Source organism: Pongo pygmaeus, chromosome 6, assembly GCF_028885625.2.
Source record: "Pongo pygmaeus isolate AG05252 chromosome 6, NHGRI_mPonPyg2-v2.0_pri, whole genome shotgun sequence".
Classification (NCBI taxonomy): Eukaryota; Metazoa; Chordata; class Mammalia; order Primates; family Hominidae; genus Pongo; species Pongo pygmaeus.
The window spans coordinates 52169712-52180022 of record NC_072379.2 but is presented as its reverse complement, the minus strand read 5'-3'; the positions used below and the strand labels follow the sequence as shown (position 1 = coordinate 52180022).

Here is a 10311-nt window from a genome sequence, read left to right as displayed (position 1 = left end):
AGTAAACCTATTAATATTTTGCAAGGTATGGTCTTCCCAGGGATTGCTCCAGATAGACTCAAGATAGTGGCCATGAGATTGAGAGAGGGAGAAGTACGGGATGAAGGAAAAGTAGAAATATGTGGACATGAAAAAGTAGGCTGACCAATAAACTGAAAGCCCCAGGTTCTAGGGAACCCCTCATCTCTGGTTAAATCAGGAAATGTGTTCACCCTGTAAAAAGCCATGTCTAGGAAAGCATTTTAGGTCTGGCTACTGACACAGGGCACAGTAATGAAGTGGGAGGGGAATCACTGGAAGCAAATCAATTTTAAATCTACTAAGTTTTTTTATTATTAAAAAATATTAAATGTTTCATGAATTTGCATGTCATCCTTGCTCAAGAGCCATGTTAATCTTCTCTGTATGGTTCCAATTTTAGTTTATATGCTGCCAAAGCAATCACTGTCTACTAAGTTTTTGAGGAAACCATATTGCTAGAGAAACTGCAAGCCTGAGCAGCCTTCAATTGTTGAAGACTTACATCCATCTTGGACCTCCAAACATTCATAAGCAGGAAGCAGGCTTCGAAAACTGTATGGCCCCCAAATGAGGGCTTGCTCCCCAATCCCCACTTTAGACATGGAGAAGAAGAATAATGGACAAGGAGGCTCCTCCTAGAAGGATCCAAGGACCCCTGAGGTTGGTGGACAATGGACTTCCAGCACAGATTAGAATCAGAACACAACCAAGGACACTGTCTCCCCAATAGAAACTCTTCCTATGTCTGCCCAGATTAATTCCTTAACTGTGATGGACCAAGAGCTGTGGCATCATTGCTTTCCATTTTTTGAATGAAAGTTATGATGCAGTAATCCTTTCCCTGCTCCAGCAGGTGGGATAGCAGCAAAGAGGGGCCAATAATTTGTCATTTTGTTCCTAGGTTGCCAGACCAAGAGGAGCTACATTTGGGTCTGCAAAAAAGAACCAGACATTGCCACAAATCCTGGGCTTGAGCTGAATGCAGGGACTGGTGGGTTTCTGTATTGTGTCCCTTGGAGAGGGAGTGAAGACTTCTTATGCAGTGCCTCTCAACATATTCTAACCTTCCTGCCTGCTAGGCTTGCCATGTGATGTGTTCCAGACAGTAAAATTTAAGCAGAAGTGACTTTCTTACTGCTGGGCTAAGGTAGTTATGTGCTAGTGTGTCTCCCCACAATGAACCTCCCACCTTCCTCCCACAAAGCCCAAGGGATACAGTTGAGAACAAATTAGAATCCAAAAGAAGGAACCACAAAGTGGAAGAAACCTGGATGCCTGAGTCACTATGTGGGGAAAACACCAACTAAAAAGCTTTATGTGATCCACATTTGATACGAGTGAGAAATAAATTTTTGATTGTTTTAGGCCATTGATATTTTGAGATTGCAACAGCAGCTAGTATAAGTTAGCCCAATGCTTTAGGAAAACGTCTATTTGTTTATCTAATCTATGAAGATCACTGACTCATTACTCTGTTTTGTTTTCTTAATGAGCACAATATACCATGTGGATAAGAGATAAGGGGAAGGGGTGGAGGGGGGATTTGGAGCCAGAAGACAAGAAGTTCTCTCTTTGCCTATTCATGGGTATTTAGTAAATTAACATTTCCATGCTGGGCCATAAAACTCATCATGATTATTTTCCCTGACCCTGCTCAGAAGAAAGCAATCTCCAACTGTATACTCACTGGCATTTTGCTTTCAGGGATACTGTTTTGTAATTGGGCTGGGTTCAGTCCTCATGGTCTGAAGAGAAAATGATACACCGTGCTTTAATAAGAGATGTTCTGTCTTTACTGCAAGACCCAGCCCGCTGTTTGTAATAAACTCTGAAATCTGTGCTTGACAAGTACTGCTTACATAGAGAGCCTGTCATGAAGTATAATAGAGAAGATGTAGCCTGTTAAAATGACACAGTTTGCTTCTATCTTCAACAAAGGAAACTCAGATTCTGGTTTTAGAAGGGACCGGCACCTTCTCCTTTCCCTGCCAGATTTTCCTTCTACAAAGACTGGGGTCCATCTGTGAGCCCTGTGCTTCAGGTCAAGAGAAATTCAGTATGTGAAAGCATTTTGCAATCTGTAAAGCTTAAATATGCATGCGCATTGTGAGGCAATATAGTATAAAGGAAAGCAGAGGTTGAGAAGTCAGTCCCACTCATTTTAAATCCTGGGTCCACTGCCCTCTAGCTAGGTAATGGTTGCAATGTTTCTCAACTTCTCTGATCTTCAGTTCCCTCCACTATAAAATAAGACCTATAAGACCTACTACTTAGGGTGGGAATAAAATCAATAACATGTGAAATACCTAGCTTAGTGTCTGGTACATGTCGGTTCTCAATAAACTGTAATTCCTTCCTTTCCCTTTCCTACCCACATGCTGTCCTCAGGGTAGAACACACAGATGATTCTTTCTCATGCCCTGCCTGCCTCATTACATTTCTGGATGTACGGATCGAGACTTCCTGACTTACGATTGCATAAACTCCATAGCAAGTATCTTTGGCTGTGTTAATGCAAATCCCTTGAATAATGCCCCAGTTCTCCTCTACCGCAGACTCCATTGGATTAAGAAAGAAGGCAACAGAATGGAAAGAGCATTCAACTTGGTGTCAAGTCCTGGGTACAGATCTCTTTTCCAGCCTGTGCACTGTTGGTTAAATTAGAAATCTCTCTAAACCTCAGTTTACTCATATGGAAAATGTCAGTTATAGCTTCCACAAAAGAACTTTGTGACATAAAAAAACCTAGCACAAATATAAGGTATTTCAGTATGCTTCCATTATATGTTTGCTTACTCTTATTGTCCTATGTGTTAATCCTGCCAAAAAGCCTTGTGTCCCATATGTCTTCTCCCAGACCTACCGAGTTTGTAAGACAAGGTAGGTGCTTTGGGCGTGCATCCATCCATGGTATCACTTCATCTATCTTTGCTCATGTTGAAGAATGGTTTGGTTTCAATGCATGCTGCTTTAAAACAGCCTCATCCGTGCAGACCGCAGAGAGAAAGTTCTATCTTTCTGTAAGATTCTTTTTGAACATTTGTTTCAATTCATCGACAAATTCCAATGTGCTTCATATATTTCAGTTAAGGTTTAGTGAAGTCTTATACCAATTCTATGCTGGCGATTTTACAAATAGAAAATCCTGAAAGTTAATATAGCAGATATGAAATACAACGCATGGATAAGGTGTCTGAGATATTGTTACCAGGGGAGTCATCTGTTTGAATTTTCTGACTTGACTTAAAAAGCCTAACCACCTTGATGTTTGTTTAAACTTGAATTCGATTCCATTAGGGCATAACGTTACCATTGTCTCACTTATATGTTAATAGAGTCTTGTACATTTGAGAATATATTTTCTTATAGTTGGAGGCTTTCGGACCTCTGCTTTATTTCACAGCTGTCTACACTTGAGGCCACGTTTTTGGACATCTACTTTTAATTTTCATGCCTTCTGCTTCTTTGGAAACAATTCATGTTTCTCCTGTGAAGCTATATGGAAGCTCATTTGGGGGGCATGGTACAAATTTCCAAGGAAGAATACTGAATTTTGAAAAGAGAGTAAAATAACATTATGGAAATCTTATGTTCCAACTCTGCTCTGACTCATTAATTCTCTCCGTGTGTTGCCTCGATGATCCAAATCCTCTACGTGCCTTCAAACAGGCTCTGCTCTCCTGCATTCGGTTTGGTACCTGGGCACTTTTCCTCTGCTGCCCAGGGAGTTTTCCCCAGTCCTTGGATTTTAACACAGTGTAAGCTCATGTTCAACTCCTGCTGCTTCTTTTTTTCCACTTGGGTCTCGTTAGCTAAATGGATCTTGCAAAATTTATCTCATGCCTTATTGCAACTGTTACCACTTTGCTCCAAAAATATTTTCCTCCTATTCAACTACTTTGTCACTCAGGCTTATTGTTATGTTGATATATTGTTCACTCCCGTGCCTCCTTAACATTCTCATATGTTGTACAGAACAGCAAATGCATTTGATGTTGTGAAGCTGCAGGCCTGTGCGGGGAAAAAAAAAGTTAATTTCTAAATTTATCACTCTAAGTGAGTGCTTTGCAAGTCTATTCTACCATTATTTCATTTCTTTTGCTTCTGTTTAAGAAGGCAAGAATTGTATATTTCTGGGGACTCATGAAATTCTTTTATACAATGATATTCCAGAAAGAAAAATGTTCAATTATCTGTTTCCTTCCTTTACTTTCTCACGTGTTTTCAAAAGCTTTGTTGAAGTGCTGAGAATATATGCCATGAAACTTAGCAGGATTTATTTTAAATGCCTTGAACCAGGGAAGCTTTAAACTCACCACTTTGAGAACAATTCCATATGCCATTAAGTTTTTACTGAGGGGAATTATATCAAGTACCCTCAATTTTAACTTTTCTAATTTCATTCTGTTATTTCTGGCTAGAAATTGGAGGAATTTTACCTTGCTGTTTGTTCATAGAATTTTAGAACTGGAAGGAAACTTAGAGAATGTCTTCTCCATCATCCTGATTTTTCAGACACCAAAGCTCAGAGTAGCTGAGTGGATTGTCATTGTCACAAAACGGGTCTTAGCAGAACTGGAGCCAAAGCTCAGGTCTTCAGATTCCCGGCCCAGATCTGTGTCTTCTCTGATGCCCAGGGATACACTGAGGATTTTCATGTGTTTTTTTGTCTAAGTTCTGTGAAGTTTTATCTTAGAATGTGTCATTTGGATGTGCCTCAGACTCATAAGGCCTTAACTGGTTTAATTCTGCTTTTTAGGGATAGGACATTTGAATAGACAAGGCTGAGAGGTATAGTCATTCATTCATCTGAGCCACAAATGGCTCATTTTGGTGACCTGGCCCAAGCACTATTCCTCATGTTTAGAAAGCTCTTTATAAATATTGTTGAAGAAACGATAAATGAAAAATATTCCTTGTTTTACTATTATGTTGTGAACTGTAAGGCAGAAAAAGAAGAAAAAAAGATTTACTGCTATCAGTGAAAATATAATCTTGAAGCTGAAAGCACAGGTGGAAATAACAGTGTAAGAAACCATATTTAATTGCCAGAATGAAAGTGCTATAAAAGTTCAGAAATGGAAAACTAGTAGAACCAGTGACTATAAAAATATAAGAAGTGTGCCATAGAGCCTAAAGTATAATAATAATAATAATATAAGAAAAAAAAACTTTCAGTTAAAAAAAAATATATAAGAAGTGTGGATAGAGTAAACACCAGAATATGTTGTGTAAAATAGGGAATATGTCTGAAGTTTGGAAAGCATGTGTACATGACAGATAAAATAATTAGAAATAAAGAGAAACACCACTTTCAACAGAGAAAATTGAGGGAAAACATTAGAGAGAGAAAGAAAGCAGAAATTAATTTAAGTACACTCATAAATAATTGATTCACAGGTTAATGGTTCTTAAAAATGTAAATCACTCTATTGTGTGGGTTTTAAGAGTGTCTCATGAATATACCTCGAGGCCTTTGACTCACTGCTTAAACCTGCTAAGTGGGGAGAATAACTTATAACTTTCCCAATGAACTCTTTCACTAAAATCTAGATTCTCGTTAATTCTTGTAAGTGAATTGGTAAAGGGAGCAAATGCATTTCTTTACTATTGATTCAAAACATAAGGTGATGACTTAACTCAATAAATAATTTAGATTTTTTCATTAATTAGGTATCTCCTGAGATAAGACTGAATATTAAAAAGCATCAGTATTGAGGTTTGCACTCCTTTAGAATTGAGCTTTGGGTTATACGTGAAGACATTAAACACCCCGCCTGTGGTGTTTACTTCATTATTCCCATATGAAAAATGAAAAAATTTATTCCAGTACCTGCTTCTCTTTGGGATTAGAGGAAAGGCATTGGTGAAACTCAGAATGCCTGGGCTTTGATTCTGGCTATATATCTTAAACAATTAAACTTCTTGAGAACACAATTTCCTCATGTGCTAAATTAGAACTATATTACAAGGCTACTTTCTGTCAAGATTTATGTATTAAGTAAGGTTCTTAGATTTCAAGTAGCAAAGGAATTTATTGAAAGACAGTATTGGAATCTAAAAATAAGTCACAGAACCAGGCTTCAGAAGAGATGATCCCGGAAGGTCTGAGGCTTAGAGGAGCAATGGGCGACAGCTCCTTTCTTCAGGATCCTTCCACTGGATGCACGTAGCTGCTTTGTCACAGAGCTTCAGGTGCAGCTTCCTGGAACCGAGTATCCGATTGGAGGATACTCAATCCGATTGGAGGATACTCAATCCCTGGATAAGGGACAAGCCTCTAACCCAGGGTAGGCCAATCCAGTGCTCTCTCTCTAGAAGCTGAGTTTGAGGAAAGGGGGCTGAGATAATAGGAAGGTAATGACACGTATTCCCAGGAAAGTCAAGTCTGTAGAGCTTAAGCACCAAGCACCAAGTCCAAGGTCTTATCTCCCAGTGACTCTAACATTTTTTTTCTCACCCAGGATACATACACTTTCACTAGAAATTGTAATCAGATTTTGCTTTAGGGAATTCTTCTTCTTTCATCAGATAAAGGCTTTGGAGATGCTTTAGTTATCTATTACCACAAAAAAAGCAATCCCAAACTTGGTGAAACGGGAGCGTTCCCTGATCCCCCTGGCAGGATGTGCACGGCGGAGGGGGGCGGGGTGGAAGGGGGTTGGCTCACCTATTCAATCACCCCGCTGCTCAAGCCGCTTGCTGGAGGGGAAGCATGCAGACGGACAAGCGAAGGAGCCAAAGTGGGCATGTGTTACAGTGTGCCCTTTTAGCCTTGCCCTTTGTGGACTGCTTGAGTGTTAACCAGCTCAATGTACCCTTTGCCTTTCTGTAAGGCAGAGGGCCAATGTGACAGCTTTCTGTATCCTGAGCTCTTGTCCAGCGTCCCAGAAAAATTGGGTCACACACGGACTGGAAGGATGAATGCGAAAGTTTTTTTTTTTTTTTTTTTTTTTTTTTAATAGAGTTTCTCTCTGTTGCCCAGGCTGGAGTGCAGTGGCGCCATCTCGGCTCACTACAACCTCCGCCTCCCGGGTTCAAGCGATTCTTCTGCCTCAGCCTCCCAAGTAGCTAGGATTATAGGCACGCGCCACCACTCCCATCTAATTTTTGTATTTTTAGTAGAGATGGGGTTTCACCAGGCTGGTCTCGATCTGTTGACCTCGTGATCCGCCCACCTCGACCTCCCAAAGTGCTGGGATTACAGGCGTGAGCCACCGCGCCCAGCTGAATGCGGGAGTTTTACTTAGTGGTGGAGGTGGCTCTCAGCGTGACGGGTGGGAGCCAGAAGTAGGGGATGGAGTGGGAAAATGATCTTCCCCTGGAGCCTTGCCCTATCGCCGCCAGCCAAACTCCTCTCTGCGTTCAGATGTTCCTCCTCTTCTCTCTCTCTGCAGCGGCCTTCTGCCGTCTGCTTGCTTGTATCCTCCTCTCCTACCTGTTGGTCTGCTCTGGAGTCTGGGGTTCGGGGTTTATATGGGCACAGGATAGGGGGTGTGGCAGGCCAAAAGGCAACTTTTTGGGGGCGAAGACAGGAATGCCTGTTCTTATTGAGGGCCACAGGTATCTAGGCTTGAGGGTGGGGTCTTTGCCAGGGAACCGCCCTCTTCTACCCACTATTTCCCTATCTCCTGTCTATATCATTAGTGGTTGGAGACAAAAACCATGTCATTATTTATGATTCTTTAAGTGAGGAATACGGGCAGGGCTCAGTGGGGACAGCTCATCTCTGCTTTTCATGGTGTCAACTGAGGAGGCTCAACTGGGGCTAGAGCATCCAAAATGGCCTCACTCACATTTTTGGGAGCTAGAGATGAGTCAGGGAGTCCACATGTATGGTTAGGTTCTTCTCCTGTTCTATCCTGTTTCCTCATCCCTTTAAACTAACCCCTATCTCAGACTCTTCCTCTAGGGAACTCAGACTAAGTTCCTGGGCCTCTATATTGTCTACTGTACAAGAGAGGAGCTGGGCTAAATACCCTGTTGAACTCCTTCCAGGTTTGAGGTATGAGGCTTGGGATTTCATGAATTACTCTTTCCAGCCCCCTCTCTCTTCCTCCCTGAGTGAAGGGGGAGTATTTCCCCAGATCCTGCAATCCACAATATTGGTAGGCAGTAGAAAGTTCACAGCATTTCAGGTCACACAGACATAAATTTACTTTTAACCCTGGGGCCTTGCACCTGCTATTTAATTTCTCTGGGCCCCAATTTTTTTGTCAGGAAAAATGGAGATATCTGCGTCTATCTCAGAAAATTGCTATGAAAATTAACTGCAATAAAACATTTGCAGCACAAATAGAGGATCTGGTACATAGAAGCTGCTTAATGAATATTATTCATTATTTCTCTCCTTTTGGCAAAAGTGTCACCCTTCTGGGACTTTATTACATTCCCCTTGGAACAGAATAGATCAAAATTTCAGTACAGTGCATTTTCACATGATGTGGCTTGACTTGTAATAGTGTTTAAATGTTGTCCTTGGGGAGTACAGTGATTTGTTGTAAAGTGTCAGCAGCTGAGATCTGACCTCACCTCTTAACCCACGACTAAAGTAGGGACCCAAAACCCAAGATACACTAGTGTTTAAAGAAATAAAAGTTATGAAATGTCAGTGTTTAGTTTCCAACAAACTCACAGAATTCAATAAGGAAAATATATGAGAGAATGGATTTTCCCCTTTTTCACATTCATTAAAAGAAACTCATAGACCATACCAATATCTCCCTTACCTCAATTTGGACTGTGCTGGTTGTTATGGCTTGGCTGTGTCCCCACCCAAACCTCATCTTGAATTGTAGTTCCCATAATCCCCATGTGTTGTAGGAGGGACCAGATGGAGATAATTGAATTATGGGGGTGTTCCCCCATCCTGTTCTCGTGATAGTGAGTGAGTTCTCACAGGATCTGTTGGTTTTATAAGGGGCTTCCCCCTTTGCTGAGCATTCATTCTTTTCCTTCCTGCCACCATGTGAAGAAGGGAGTGTTTGCTTCCCCTTCTGCCCCGATTGTAAGTTTTCTGAGGCCTCCCCAGCCCTGTGGAACTGTGAGTCAATTAATCCTCTTTCCTTTATAAATTACCCATTCTTGGCTATGTCCTTATAGCAGTGGGAGAACAAACTAATACACTAATTTAAAGTAAAAAACTATTAAGACTCCAAGTTGGAACTTCATTGCATGGTTTATTTGCTCCTGAGTCAATAAAACCTCAAGACTGAACTTTCAAAATGAAAACCACAAATTCATTCTCTTATCTTACTATCAGCCTCTCAGCTTTCACATTCACCAACTGATAAGCCCCTTAAAATTCTTAGGTTTTAAATTTTCTGCCAATAAAAAGTGAGCATGACACCTTTCTCTCTACAGGTAGCAAGCCACCACTATATTTCAATGAGGATTCACACTGCATGCCTCCATGGCTGAATTCATCCAATTCTCAGTACCATGGTGAAGGATGTGCTTTCAGAGCTCTTTTCTATAATCTCCTGGAGACACTACTTTCTCACTCACACGGTTTGCCTGCCAATTTGGGGCTCCTTCTTTCATTAGAGGACCACAAACTCTGATTGTTCAATTAATTTTACATAAGATCAGCATGGGATTCTCAAGAGTGTTCCAGAATCATTTGTTAAGCACCACGCTTCACATACCAGATAGCAACTTGAACCCACTTTTAGAGCATGTTCTTTTATTGATACTCCTTGAAGAGTTGCTCAATGTATTTATTAGATAGCACGCACCAAGTGAGATTACATGCTGATCTAAGAAATAATTGCAATAACAGAGAATGTACTGATAGGGGGAAGTTTTTCTATATTGTATACATTCCTAAATTCATAATTTAAGGAACCCCATGATTCTTAACTCTGCTTTACATTAAAGACAATACACAGAGAAATAAACTAAATGGGCAGTATGTCTAATTTAGCCTCACTAATAATCAAATAATTACTAACTAAAATAACTACAACATTTGTGTCTATCAACTTGGCAAATGTAAATTGTAAGAGGAGAATATGTAAAAAATTGGTACACTCATTCACTTCTGATATGGGTATAAATTCAGACAAACATTGTGGAGGGCAGTTTGGCAATCTGTGTCACAACTCTAAAAAGATGTGGGAAAATCCAGTTCCATGTCTAATAGAAACACTAAGGAAATCATCAGAGACATGTTCAACAATGTTTTGATAGTGATGTTTTTGAAATTATTATCCTTAACAATAAAAGCAAAAAAGGAAATGGCCAAGAATAAGAAATCAGTTTAGTAAACTATGGCATGTCCATTCATTG

The 10311-nt window shown here is 40.4% G+C and overlaps 1 non-coding gene across 1 annotated transcript; it reads right to left on the bottom strand.

Moving 5' to 3' along the window:
- Positions 1 to 338: 338 nt before the first annotated feature.
- Positions 339 to 441, bottom strand: LOC129041909 (U6 spliceosomal RNA). The gene has a single exon (XR_008504015.1). It is a non-coding gene; the product is annotated as a U6 spliceosomal RNA (small nuclear RNA).
- Between the last annotated feature and the right edge of the window lie 9870 nt (positions 442 to 10311).